Source organism: Dromiciops gliroides, chromosome 3 (assembly GCF_019393635.1).
Source record: "Dromiciops gliroides isolate mDroGli1 chromosome 3, mDroGli1.pri, whole genome shotgun sequence".
In the NCBI taxonomy this organism is placed as follows: Eukaryota; Metazoa; Chordata; class Mammalia; order Microbiotheria; family Microbiotheriidae; genus Dromiciops; species Dromiciops gliroides.
The window spans coordinates 456,669,609-456,682,654 of NC_057863.1; the positions used below are offsets into that span (position 1 = coordinate 456,669,609).

At 38.2% G+C, this 13,046-nt stretch overlaps 1 protein-coding gene across 2 annotated transcripts in view; it reads left to right on the forward strand.

The window, feature by feature from the left end:
- The window catches only part of RBMS1 (RNA binding motif single stranded interacting protein 1), a 276,072-nt gene that overhangs the window by 147,593 nt on the left and 115,433 nt on the right, over positions 1-13,046 (forward strand). The gene's annotated exons all lie outside the window — the stretch shown is intronic.

Sequence of the window (13,046 nt, forward strand, 5' to 3'; positions counted from 1 at the left end):
TAATCCTTAGTATTTAGTAGTAGAATAAACAGAATTGAATACACTTAGCTCATAGACTCATACATAGCTTTAGAGTTGGGAAGAACCCAGAGTTCATCTAGTCCAGTTGGAGAAATTGAGGGTCCAGATAACTTAAGTGACTTGTCCAACATTGTTACTTGGTTAATGTCCACAAAGGCCTCTTAGAACCCTGGAGTTGTGTGGAACAAAATTGAGAAACACTATAGCCAAGGACTTTTCAGTAGTTTTCCTTTTATTCAAAGTTGACACATTATCGGATGTTTACTAAAAAGTATGCAACTCTGAATAATTCAAAGTAAGAAGCCAATAAATACCTATTTATTTTCCAAAGTAGGTAATACTATAGTGGTCCTATTCATCCTTTTATTTGGCAGACTTTTGAAGTTAACATTTATATAAACTGGATGGTTGTGAGAAGGCATTTTTTAAAGCTGTAATACAACTAGCAATCAGGGATCTGTGGCTTGCTTCCCCCATTGATAGATCACAACTCCTGTGTAACCCAATAGATGGTCTTGGGCTGTGGCTCAAACATTCATCATCTTCACGTTGACATGGTGAAGAGATCCTTAGGCCCCAGACGCAAAGCCTTTTCACCTTGATACAAACATGCCCAGGCCTGCATGCTGCTACCATGGATGTCAGGAGCCCCAGTCACCTACTAAAACCTATGATTTCATTAGTAGAAAGAACCCCTAGAGGATGAAGCTCTCATAACTAATGTATATTCTCTGCAGCTTATTGTCTTAGAGAGTTGCTTAGAGCACTGAAAAGGTAGATGGCTTTTGGAGAGTCTCATAGCCAGCCCATGTCAGAGATCTGAATGCCCTGGTCCTCCTGATTCCAAGGCCAGTTCTCTATCTGCTATACAATGTTTCCTCCTGGGAACTGCAAAGTGCTATATAAATAGGGATTTCTGGGAATGGAAATCCGTCCCCTTCAAGACTCCACTCAAGTACCGTCTTCTCCATGGAGCTATCCCTGATTCAACCAGTCGGAACTGATTTCTCCCACTTCAAATTTCTCAAAACACACACACATGTGTGAGTGCAGATGCAAGTATGGCAGCACTCTATATATTTCTCCATCCTTGAGGGTATGAACTGTTTAATTTTTATCTGTGCATAGCCAGCACCTAACACAGTGTTTGGTGCATAGTAGGTGCTTAGTGAATGCTTATTGATTGATTCCCTATTGGATTATAAATTCCTTGTGGTACAACTTGACTCTTACATACTGCCTGCCTCAGTCAAGTTGTATTATTCAGAATTTATACCTGCTTCCATACCCTTGCTCACATTGTAAAATATCCCTGGAATGTCATATTCCTCCCTCTCTACCTCTTGATATCCTGCTCATTCTTCAAGGTATTGTTCAGATGCCATCACTACTCTCCCTACCCAGTTCAGCTTATCTGGGCACCCCAATTGGAAATGATCCTTTCGTTTAATCTTCTTATACTTTGTATTCTCCTTGTGCAGTTACTGATTGTAATTTCTGTTATATTTATTTGTGTACTTGTTTGATCGCCTCTACTACAATGTAAGCTCCTTGAGGGAAGGGACTATGTCTCCACTGCTTTGTGCAATGCATAACATAGAGAGTACTTAATAAGCTGCTTGTTGACTTAAAAAAAAATAAAGTTCTATGGGGCAGCTAGGTGACGCAGTGGATAGAGCACTGGCCCTGGATTCAGGAGGACCTGAGTTCAAATCCGGCCTCAGACACTTAACACTTACTAGCTGTGTGACCCTGGGCAAGTCACTTAACCCCAATTGCCTCACCAAAAAAAAAAAATTAAAAAAAAATAAACTTCTTGAAAACTAAAATGAAACTAAACTGTCCCCTCCCCTGCAACAAGATTACAAATAACCTTACCATGTTGATTCATTTATCACTTCCACTAATTGCAGTGTGAGGTTCCCTACTTCTGCATTAAAATACTTCTTAACAGATTTTTGCACATGCTAAGGCTTCAGACAGGTAGCTATACAATATGGAATTTAAGATTACCAGGTCTTCTGAACTCTAAAGTCTGACCCCTGATCTCTGGCCCTGACTGCCGTTGCCCTGTGACTCTGGGCAAAGTCACGTAACCCTGCTGGGTCTCACTTTTATCATCTGACAGAAAACAGTTCTTTTTCTAAAATGTAGCTTTCTTATCTGTTCCTTCTCCACTGACAGACTTGATGTATTTCCCTAAGCTGAGAAGGTAAGATTGAGTTAAGATGAGATTTCAACATTCAGTTAATCATAGAAAATAAAATGTCCTCTCCATTTCTGATAGCGTTTCTTAGATTCTCCTAAGTACAAACTTTTATGATAGCATTTATATAAGTGCTTTAGGGTTTGCAAAATGTTTTACATATGGGATCTTGTTGGATCTTCATAACACCCTGAGAGGAGGTAGGTGCTGTTATCATACACTCTTTTTTTTTTTTTTAATGAGGCAATTGGGGTTAAGTGACTTGCCCAGGGTCACACAGCTGGTAAGTGTCAAGTGTCTGAGGCCGGATTTGAACTCGGGTACTCCTGACTCCAGGGCCGGTGCTCTATCCACTGTGCCACCTAGCCGCCCCATATCATACACTCTTTAAAGATGCAGAAGCCAAGGCTCAGAATTGTTGCCCATAGTCACTAGGTGATTCAAGCAGAATTTGAACCCAAATCTCTCTTGATTTTGAGTCCTGCAATCTTTCCACACCACTATTCTCATATTTATTCTCATTCATTCTCTCTGCTTTATATTTCATAATAACTTATTTCAGGCATATACATTTGCTATGCCATGGTCTTATATACAAGTCTTTTTCTTTCCTACACTCCTGCATGGTTTCAGAAAATGCTCTCAAGGCTTCAAATGATGGTGTTAGAAGTCCTTCAGGGTAGCTTTGCATGAGAGGAGATATAGATTTCATGAGGAATGTTTGGCTGTTGAGTCTTTGTTTCTTGGCCAAAGGAAAACATATCTCAATCAAATTTTCATCCTTTAAAGTGGATTGCTAATCTGCTGAGTCGAAGTGCAGGTATCTAGATGTCATATCTGTAACTTAACTTGATCGTTAAAGTGTTCTAGTACAGAGGTGTCAGAATGCTGCCCAAGGACAACATGTGGTTCACAATACTCCCTACTGTGGTCCAAACCAGATTAAAAATGAAGTTGGGAAATATTTACCAAAATAAAACATAGATAATGTTAAAATGTGGTTTTCTAAGAGGCAGCATGCAAGGATCATTATGTATGATTTAGTGGCCTCTGTTTCTATTTGAATTTGACAACACTGTTCTAAGTAAACCTCATATAGTTTAAGATGGGAAAATGTGGGCTTTCAATAGAATAAAATGAAAAATTTTTGTAGTCTTTCTCTAATAACCTAAGTTGAAGAAGATATTGGTTCAGCTATGGTAGATCTTGAAGTGAATGATTCTTTGAATCATCTATCAAGCAATTCTATTTGGGGCAAGAGCACTAAATTAACTTTACAGAACCATATTACTGTCTGTACAGCTATTTGGCAATTTACCTGCTTCCCCCATTTTTGATCCCAAAGATGCACTAGTGATTCATATAAAATTCCTAATATACACAATTTTTCATAAAATTTGACTGAATTCTTCAGTTCTGTGATTGCTTACTATGCTATTTCCTATAACAAACCTGCCCTTTTCTCTCCAGTTTGAGTCATGGCCAACTCAATTATCTCTGGCTAGTTTTTAATCTTGGATTTGCTTCTCCCAGTTGCCAAGCAGGCTTCTGGGCCACCTTCCCTTGTGTTCTCTTAGTACTGTGCTGGTTCTTGGCAAACTGATTTCAATATAAGCTTGAGCAGAGCTTAATTAGAAAGTGAAATTTACAGGAAGAAAATGACCACAGGGTTTTCTGAAGCCAAATATATACGTATATATTTGCATAGACACAGACTTCTTAAAAAAATATACTTCAAAGCTTTAAAACTGAACTAGTGGTGGCACAAGGATGGTGTAAGGGACTTAAAAGTGAAACTGACCCAAACCATTCTAACCAAACACTGCCAAGTACTTTGTTTAGGAATTGTGCTTGGCAATGATAGGAATATCTTATTACAACTAGATCGCCCTAAGTCATGAACTTCATCTTTCCTTCTTTCTCTTTGCTGGAGTCTGCCAGCTCACATTTCCCTTAATTTACTCCATTCTGCAGCCTGTCTCTGAGATTAGCTTATTGTTACAACCTCTGTGAATTTCAACCTACCTTTTTATAGAAAAGTGAGCCTTATTCCATCTCCTTCCTTCCCTTCTCCTCCCCCCACCAATGGCAACCAGCATATTATAATGGAGAGAAAGCTGCCTTCAGAGCCAAGAAGACCTGGCTTCTGGTCCCACCTCTGACACATACTGGCTGGGCGATCTTGGGCAAGTCACTTAACTTCCTGGTGGCCCAGGCAAGTCTCTGGGATGAGAAGCTGCAGAGCAGGTGTTGATTTACATTCATAAAGGAAGTTCCTCTCTAGAAGCATGTCTATGATGAAATCATGTTTCTGTTTGGAAAAAAAATTAGAAGCAGCATGATAAAAGAGATGGAGGGCAACTAGGTGGTCCAGTGGATAAAGCACCAGCCCTGGATTCAGGTGGACCTAAGTTCAAACCCAGACTCAGACACTTAATATGTACTAGCTGTGTGACCCTGGGCAAGTCACTTAACCCTCATTGCCCCACCAAAAAAACCCAAACAAACCAAAACAAAAAGACAGAGAGAGAGAGATTATAATCTCTTAGATTGTAAAAATTATACTTCTCATAGCTGGCTAATAAGGGATTTGTTGAGTGACTAGAATTTTAGACAGCAAGCTTGTAGTAGAACATAGTTCTTTCCCTCTGATAGAGTTCCTGGGTGGCATCCATGTTGACTGAAAACTATAAATGAAAAGAAAATTCCAGTCAGTTTCATTGTATCACAGAGTTGGAAGGAATACTGATGCCCAGGTCATCTAGTCCACACAAATTCAAATTTCATCTGTTAGAAAAGTAGAGAAATAAGAGGAGGATCCCCATTTTCTGGTTGGGTAAATATATATTTTCCCTTCAATGATTATTCATTAATTTCTTGCCACTCGAAACATACATCTTGAGAAAGTTACATAGACATAGTACTCCTCTCTTATGGTCTAGTAACAAACATAACTGGTAGGGGGACATACAAGATAAATTCACTGCTTTCAAACTGTTGAAATGTTAGATTTTTGAGTGTGCGCATATATTTGGTTTGATAGCTAAATGGAAAGGGGCAAAAAAAAATGGTCAATCAATTTTAGACCAGTAAATCAATCAGCAACGTTAAAAAGAAAGCAGTATTTAAAAATGACATGCCTTTACAAACTAAAAGTCTAAATGTGTTCTCTCTGCTCATTTAGCATTCACAATGTTCAAGAAACTCATCCTTCATGTGTTCCTTATGTTCTACTGTGATGGAATGGATACATTTTCTAGTGCATGTGTTGGTTCCTCAAGTAAATTTAGATTGTTCTGTTTTCAAACAAAAATAAAGAGAGGGAGGCATGGTTGTTGAAGAGACAAAGCTTAGTGGAAATGGCCTTCCTCTCACCAGTTTTCCTGTTGAATATATTTTTTAAAATTTTGAAGCAAATTTTGAAAATTTGTTTTCACCAGCATTGATTGTCTGCTCTTTGCAGGGTGCTTTACTTTATGCTCATATGCAATTTGAAGGGAAGGTTTGGGATTGAGTGAGAAAGAGAATGGAGTTACCTAGTGTGGAGTTTAAATGAATAGAGAAGAGTCTTTCACAGTGAACTGTAATGGCCAATTCATTCTTTGTCTATCTCCTTCTTGACCAGTATGGCACGTAAATAATCGTGTTTGTGTTTTTGTGTCATTTCCCATATAAAGTCTAGACCATCCTTTAACCAAGCCTTACCCTAAAACCACATTATCCCCTCTCATGTCTTTTAGTGACACCTCAGTTTTGGTGGCTCATTTGTGCCTTTGTCTTTGATTTGTATGGTTAAATATCACAATAGTTCAGCAAAACGTTTACCAAACTTTATTCACAGCAAGAAAACAACAATTTAATGCTCTACTTGGTTCTTCTGGAACGTAAAGGAGACAGAAAATAAAACTTAGGGGTTTCAAAAACTTTTTCTCAACTCTTGTTTAGTCACAGCCCCTATCTTCTTGACCACTGTATTATTTCCCTTATCTCTTATAGAATTGGAATTTGGGATTGGGTTTATTAATCTCTAATTGCACCTTTAATGAATTACTGTTACCCCTTCTTTCTCGACATCATTTTTTTAGGGCCAAGTATTTTTCCCTGAAAAGATAGATTGTATGTTCCCCAAATAGGGAGTTTGTGTATGAGCCATGTGTATGTGCACTTTATATAGATAAAAGAGAGAAAAGCAAAGTCATCTGAGAGCTGTAGTTTCTAGCTAGATATTAAATTAGAGATTAAATTATTCTTGGCAAAGAAAAAATTAGCCCCCCCTTCTTTTGCCCTTTCTTGAAAATCACTAGATTATTGGTTTATCTTCTTTACTTCATTCATTCATTCATTCATTCATTCATTCATTCATTCGTTCGTTCGTTCGTTTTTATTTATTGATGGCTTACCTTTTTACTAAAAAAGGATTTACTAAAAAGCTTTTCTTGTTCTTCTCTTCCTCCTCACCCATCCTCCTCATTCCAGTTGTAAACCTCATGGATTCCCCCATTTTAGTGTTTCATGTCTCTGACATACTAGATATATGCTACATTTTGTAGGCATACCCGCCCACCTCCACCCATGCTGACCATAAATTTCAAGGGTCCCTCTGACTTGATGTGTAGGATTTCTTTGCAGTGGCTCTGATAGCTTGCTCAAGTAGTTTGCTCAACAACCCCATTATAGGATACCTTGGCTGATATTCTGACTGGCCAAAAATATACTCTTTGAATAAAGTGTGCCCCTGAAATCTTTAGAAGCTTAAAACTTCTCTAAGGCTTTATACCTTGTATAACTATTATTGAAATAACTTCCTTCTGCTCCAGTATTTCAGGCAAGGTTGTGTTTTCTTAGTCTCAAAATACAGAATTACGTGAAGTGTGCTGGTATAGTTCATTGAACTAGCTGAGAATAGGTTCCCATTTAAATTACTCCAAATTCCTTGAGGATGAGAATTGCATGTTTGTTTACTTTTTCCAGTAATAATAATACTAATACAATAATAGCAAATAATTTTGTGCCTTTTATAGAACTTTATTATTTGTAAAGTATTTTTTTTATGCATCATCTCATTTGATCCTTCCAGCCACCTTGAGAATTAAATAAGGAAGGCATTCTTATATGACCATTTTACAGAGAGGTTGTGAATCACTTGCCCAAGGACACTGCAAGTTGAAGTGCCAAGACTTCTGATTGCATTAATGGAGTTCCCGTAGCACTGAAATTCCTTGATACTAATTCATATTAAGGGTTAACATCTTGGAATACAATGTAATCTCTCTTGGGGCCAACAGTCTTAGAATATTAACTTTTAGAAGCATGGAATTTGGATTCCCAGTTATTAAAATTCCATTTTCCTGTGGTGTAAAGGCTCTTGAAGCAAGCTTCTTGCTAATTGAAATAAAGACAAGCTGCTTTTGCTGACCCTGTTAAACTAAATGTAACCACCTTGCAACCTAGAGGAGAGGTTTTGATATTTTTTAAAAGTATCCTCCCCCAAAAAATTGGTCTTATTTTTCCTCCAGTGGTGTAATTACATACATTTATTTCATTATGGTACCTTTTAACATTAGCTATATCTCGCCCTTAGATAACTAATTTAGTTAGAATATCCTCAAGTATTAAATATATGGGTATTCAACATTAACCACTTTTTCCCCCTCTATTGAACTCAGTTCAAGTCTGGTTTTGTATAATTGGCAACGAGAAGCTGAACACATGTTTTTATTTTGATTAAAGTCTTTCTGTTGCAAAATAATTTGAGTTGTCATTTAACTAAAAAAAAATGTTGAGCTTATTTTTCCATATGTAGTGAGAGCTTTCTCAGTAGAAATGTAATTAATCCTTATCAAAAATCATACTCCATTTATACTCTTCCAAGGATGGTTGCTTTGTTAGTGATTTCCACCCTCCCTTTCCCCCCACTTTAATTTACACTTTCTCTGCTCTTCCAATAGCCCTTTTCACATCACAGGAGATGGAACCTGGGGTTTGCTCATCTCTCTTGCCAGATTTTGCTCCAATCAATATTTGTATCAGAGTAGCTCACTTGGGAATACTGATATTTCAGATCCCTACTGCTATTTCCATCTAAAATGGAAAATTTGCTTTTCTCTTAATGGGCTTGTAAAAAAAAATGCAAACCTAGTAATTCTCTAGGAATTTGATAAATATTTTAAAAATCCGTTAGTATGCAATATATAATCAAATCAATCAACAAAATGACAGGCAGATTTCAAATTTGCTTTAGTGAGAGATTATTTTAAACATTGTTTTTATGCCTTATATTCTGATTGGAACTTTCCCTCCCACTTTGAAGGTCAGAAAGCAAAGGTCATTTACTGATTACTGATGAGGAAATTAAGCAGTGGCTTTCTTTGGTAAAGGACTGAGCCACACCAAGGTTATTTCACCTGTCATTACAGTCCACTGGCAGCCTTTACAGTCTGCTTTATAATGCTCAGTCTTAAGCCTTTTTTCCTCCTTTTCAATGACCTACACTTCTGTTTCTTTCTCTTGGACTCTGGCTCTCTTTTCAGATGTCCCATATGCGAACATGAAATCTTGGAGTATTTTCTGTAGGAGTTCTCGGTCCCATTTTTCCTTTCCTACCTTTTGTAATGCCTCCTCTGGAAAGACTTGGCTTTACAGAATATTTCCACTCAGTGAGGACGTACAGTTTTTCATGGGTTGTGGGAATTATTTAAACTTATTTGTGTCTCATCCCTTAATTTTTTTGTGATTCTAACCATGATAAAATCTCTGTTACAAATAGACCATGGTCTCAACTCTGTGTTGTCAGCTAGCAAACTTCCTCTACCCAAAAATACTTCTTGACTTTACAAATTGTCACTTTCTTACCTACTCGTAAAGAACCCCATTAGTTCTGTATTTTCTGTGTAGCTATAATTTTATCCCTCCTGTAGAGGTATTTTCCGTTGTCACATACATAATGAAAGCAGCTAAGTACAGAATAAGCACTAGGGCATGTCCTAATCTTGGTGTATTCTTGAGCATGTCTTCTCATGCTCTCTGAGAATATGAGTCACAGAGATAAGCATCTCTGGGTGTGTAAACCTGAAAAATCTCTTTGCTATTACATCAACCTGTATTAGATAGTGAGTTAGGCCATACCTCCACAGTGTAAGTGGATTCAAGAATTCTATGTTGATTGACCTAAAATGTATTGACTTTTCACACTCCATATCCCTTGTCTACATGACATATTGAAAAATGGAAACCTAGTCCTAAACACCTCATTACAGGGCTATTTTGTTTCACTGTACAAACCAGTTCTAGGACACCTTCTTGCTTTGACATGTAGATACACCCAGGCCCAAATTGCCGACATCAGCAATTCAGACATTGTTGGTGAACTTGGTTGCCATGGGAAATAGAAGGTCATCCTGAACCTGTGAGGATAGTATTTTGTGATTTAACTCGCCTGTGCTCCCTCTCTCTCCCTCCCTCCGTCTGTCTGTGTCTGTCTGTCTCACACACACACACACACACACACACACACACACACACACACACACACACACACACACACACAATTAGGAAACCTGAGTTTCCTAAGTCACTAAGCCCAATTCTGCCATAACTGACTGTGTGCCTTTTGCCAAATTACTTTCCTTCCTTAGGTGTTCTTATGTGAAAAATGAGGATGAGATCCTCAGAGTCTAGGAGAAAAGGAAATTGTGGCCTGGACCTAATTCAGGTCAGGCCCCTGGTAGCTTATGTTTAGTATTTTGGAATGAAAAGTCATTCAGCAGATAAGAAAGGAGATTTGTCTATCCATAGCAGAGCAAGGATATTCAACAACAATGCATCCTAGGTGTCTCAGCTAGGCCAGGGTCACTTGCTTCTGAGCTGCACATGATGGTCTGCCAGAAAAGCATCAGCAAACACCTTGTATTCCTTGTGGCTGTTTTGTACTCAGGTAACCAGGAAGTGATATCAGTAGCCTGAGTATTTAGTCCCTCTTAACCAATAAATTTTGAGCATACATTTGATACCTGTAAAGTCAAAACTAGCCTTTTGGGGAGAGGAAGGGAAGGGAAGGGAAGGGAAGAATGTAAGGAAGTTGCTTCCACTAAATTTGCTCTTATCTTCTAAGCACTTATAACTACTATTGCTTAAAAGCCATTTTTTTGAGAATCCTATAAATATTTCTGCTAAAAGTCCATTAAACCGTATTGTTTTAAATGCCTGTAAATCAAGCACTCTGTAACCTCCTGTTATGTGGATACAGTAAATTCTTTGATATAGTCAAGGAATGTGGTATTCTGGTTAGTCAGATATTTTTGGTTTATTAAGAGTTGTCTTCCATGCTCTACTCTATTAGATGGATTAGCATTTTTCAGAGAAAAATAATACAGACAGCCCCTGACATATACCCTGCCTACATACATCTAGCCCTTAAATACTAAGAAACACTCAGAAACATCCGGTGAGTTCACGCCATTACCTGCTCACTGCTGCTATTTGGAATCTCTCTGCCTCTGTTTTGCTCTTCCCCTCTCGGGTGACTCTTTATTTCTACTCAGTCTCTAATATTTGCTTCTTGCTTCTCTGTAGGACTGATCTAGGGTAGGATCATTTTTGATAGTAGATGGAGAAGGGAAATAGGAGAAAAGGATAATTTACTTCCATGTCCGCACGTCTTTTCCCCAGCCACTGTTACTGACAACCCCCAACCCCAGGACCAGTCTTGCGGGCAGCATCTGTAGCACAAATCCTGTCTGTTTACCCTCATGTGAAAAAAGCCCAGTCCTGTTATTCCCTCAAAACCAACCCAATATCCTGTAACTGATTCTCCTTCCTAGCCTAAGCATGGCTTTCCTGTGAAGTATAAAAGAAATTTTATTTTGGGAATCTTTGAGCATAAAGACCTACCATTTAATACACATTGGTGACTTCTATCTTTTCCTCAAAGGATCTGATAACATAAGAAAAGAGGAAATGAATGCTACCTGTTGGAGAGGGAGAACTTTTTTTATTCTCTGTGGGCTGCTTCTTAGTTTCCTAGCACTAAAAATTTCTTGGGAACCTTTTAAAAGTTTTTTTTTTAAGACCCAGTCAGAAATGTAGCAGGGAAAAAAAAAACCAGATGGGTTTGCTAGAGAGAAGAAAAAGTATACCTGGGGAGTTTATAGAGGCATACAATTTTAGAGTAGAAAAGGACTTTCCTCTTCTTTTTACAGATGTGAAATCAGAGTCCTGGAGATAGGACACTTGTCGAAGAGCATCCACTTAGCTAGTGATGAGAACATAATCTATTGATGCCCAGGTGAAGGATCTTTCTACTCTGAGCTAGAAGTGTTCTCATACTTCCTATCTTCTGGCTTTTCCACCTCTCCTCCCTCAGTTCATTGGTCCCACTCTCTCCCTACAAGCTCTCAACTAACTCACTTTCATCCCCCTTCAGAGGTGAACTGCCACTTAAGACCTTGGAACTAGCAAAACCTCTTCTTCCACTGCCTGATGGGAAGGAAATGTCTCCCTTTTGTCATAAGTAGGAACTTTGAATGTCGTTTCCCATAGAAAGAGCTTTTCTTTTTTTTTTTTGCTAGATTACTCAAAGGTGGTAGTGGTTGTTCTTGTTAATGCTCTTGGGACGCTATCTACATCTGTTATCAATGTACTGAAGGCTGGGGGGGGGGATTCTGGTTAATAGAGATTGCTGGTGGCTTGAATAGCAGTTAATGAGTTTTTACTGTATGTCTATAAATACTATATTCTCCAATTTAGGGGATACAGACTACTAAGTAAGCATTTGAGCTTAATCAATAACAATTTTGGGTTTTTTACACCTGAAAACCTTCCCGTTCTGTGAATTAAGAGCCTGTTTTCTTATGGGAACAATTTGGTATTATTCTTAGTCTCTTGTTTTTCCCTGACAATGAAGTGTGTGGTCAAAATGTATCTGTACTCAAAACATATGGCCACATAGTTCAGGGTAAACTTAAGCTCCCTCTTAGAATTACTGTGTTGTAAATTCAAAGAATCACACCTTTTCATTGGATTACAATTAGCAAAATCAGTTTAAGGTAATAAAATTAGCGGTAACTACTGTGAAAGTCATAGTTCTGTTCAAGGGTTGCCAAGGCTGCCTTTCCTTCAATTCTGAACAATTATCTTAGGCCAGTAGTTGTATTTAAAGTATCGACTTTTCTTTCATTTCTTCACATTCACTGTAGTAAATGAGGAATATTTAAAGTTGTTTATAACCTGCTGCTGTACTTTGGGGTTATTACCACAGAAATCCAGCAAAATTCCATTGTTTGTGAACTTTGAAAGTCTCAATGGGCTGAGTCAGGCATTGGTTCATTCCAGTAACACTTATTAAGTCTATCCTTCACAGAGTAAAGTGCCATTTGTAGGGGAGATACATAGTTTAGATGAGCCTCAGTGCAGACTATGAATCTTAGAGTAGATGAGGAACAGAAGACTATAAATAGGAAAAGAGGGAGGGAGGGAAAGAAGGAGGGAGGGAGAAATTGTAATGACATGACATTGCGTGATAATCAGACAATTCCCAAGTTCTCTATGAGTCAAGGAAAAAGGAAGCTCATCAACAGGATGGTAAAGGCGGTATCATGAAGTCATATCTCTACTCATCTCAGATTCTTACTTCTCTGCCCTCTTCATCACTCATCTTATTGTATAGTAACATACAGGGGACCGCTTCTTCAGAATTTACAAGGTCTGTCTCTTCCTCTCTGTCTAGTCCTGTCTCCTTTCAACCTTAGCTCCCAGTAATCTGAGAGCCTATTGAGGGAAAGAGGTTTTTTTGACCAGTAGAACCTCAAAGGTTTGTCTCAGT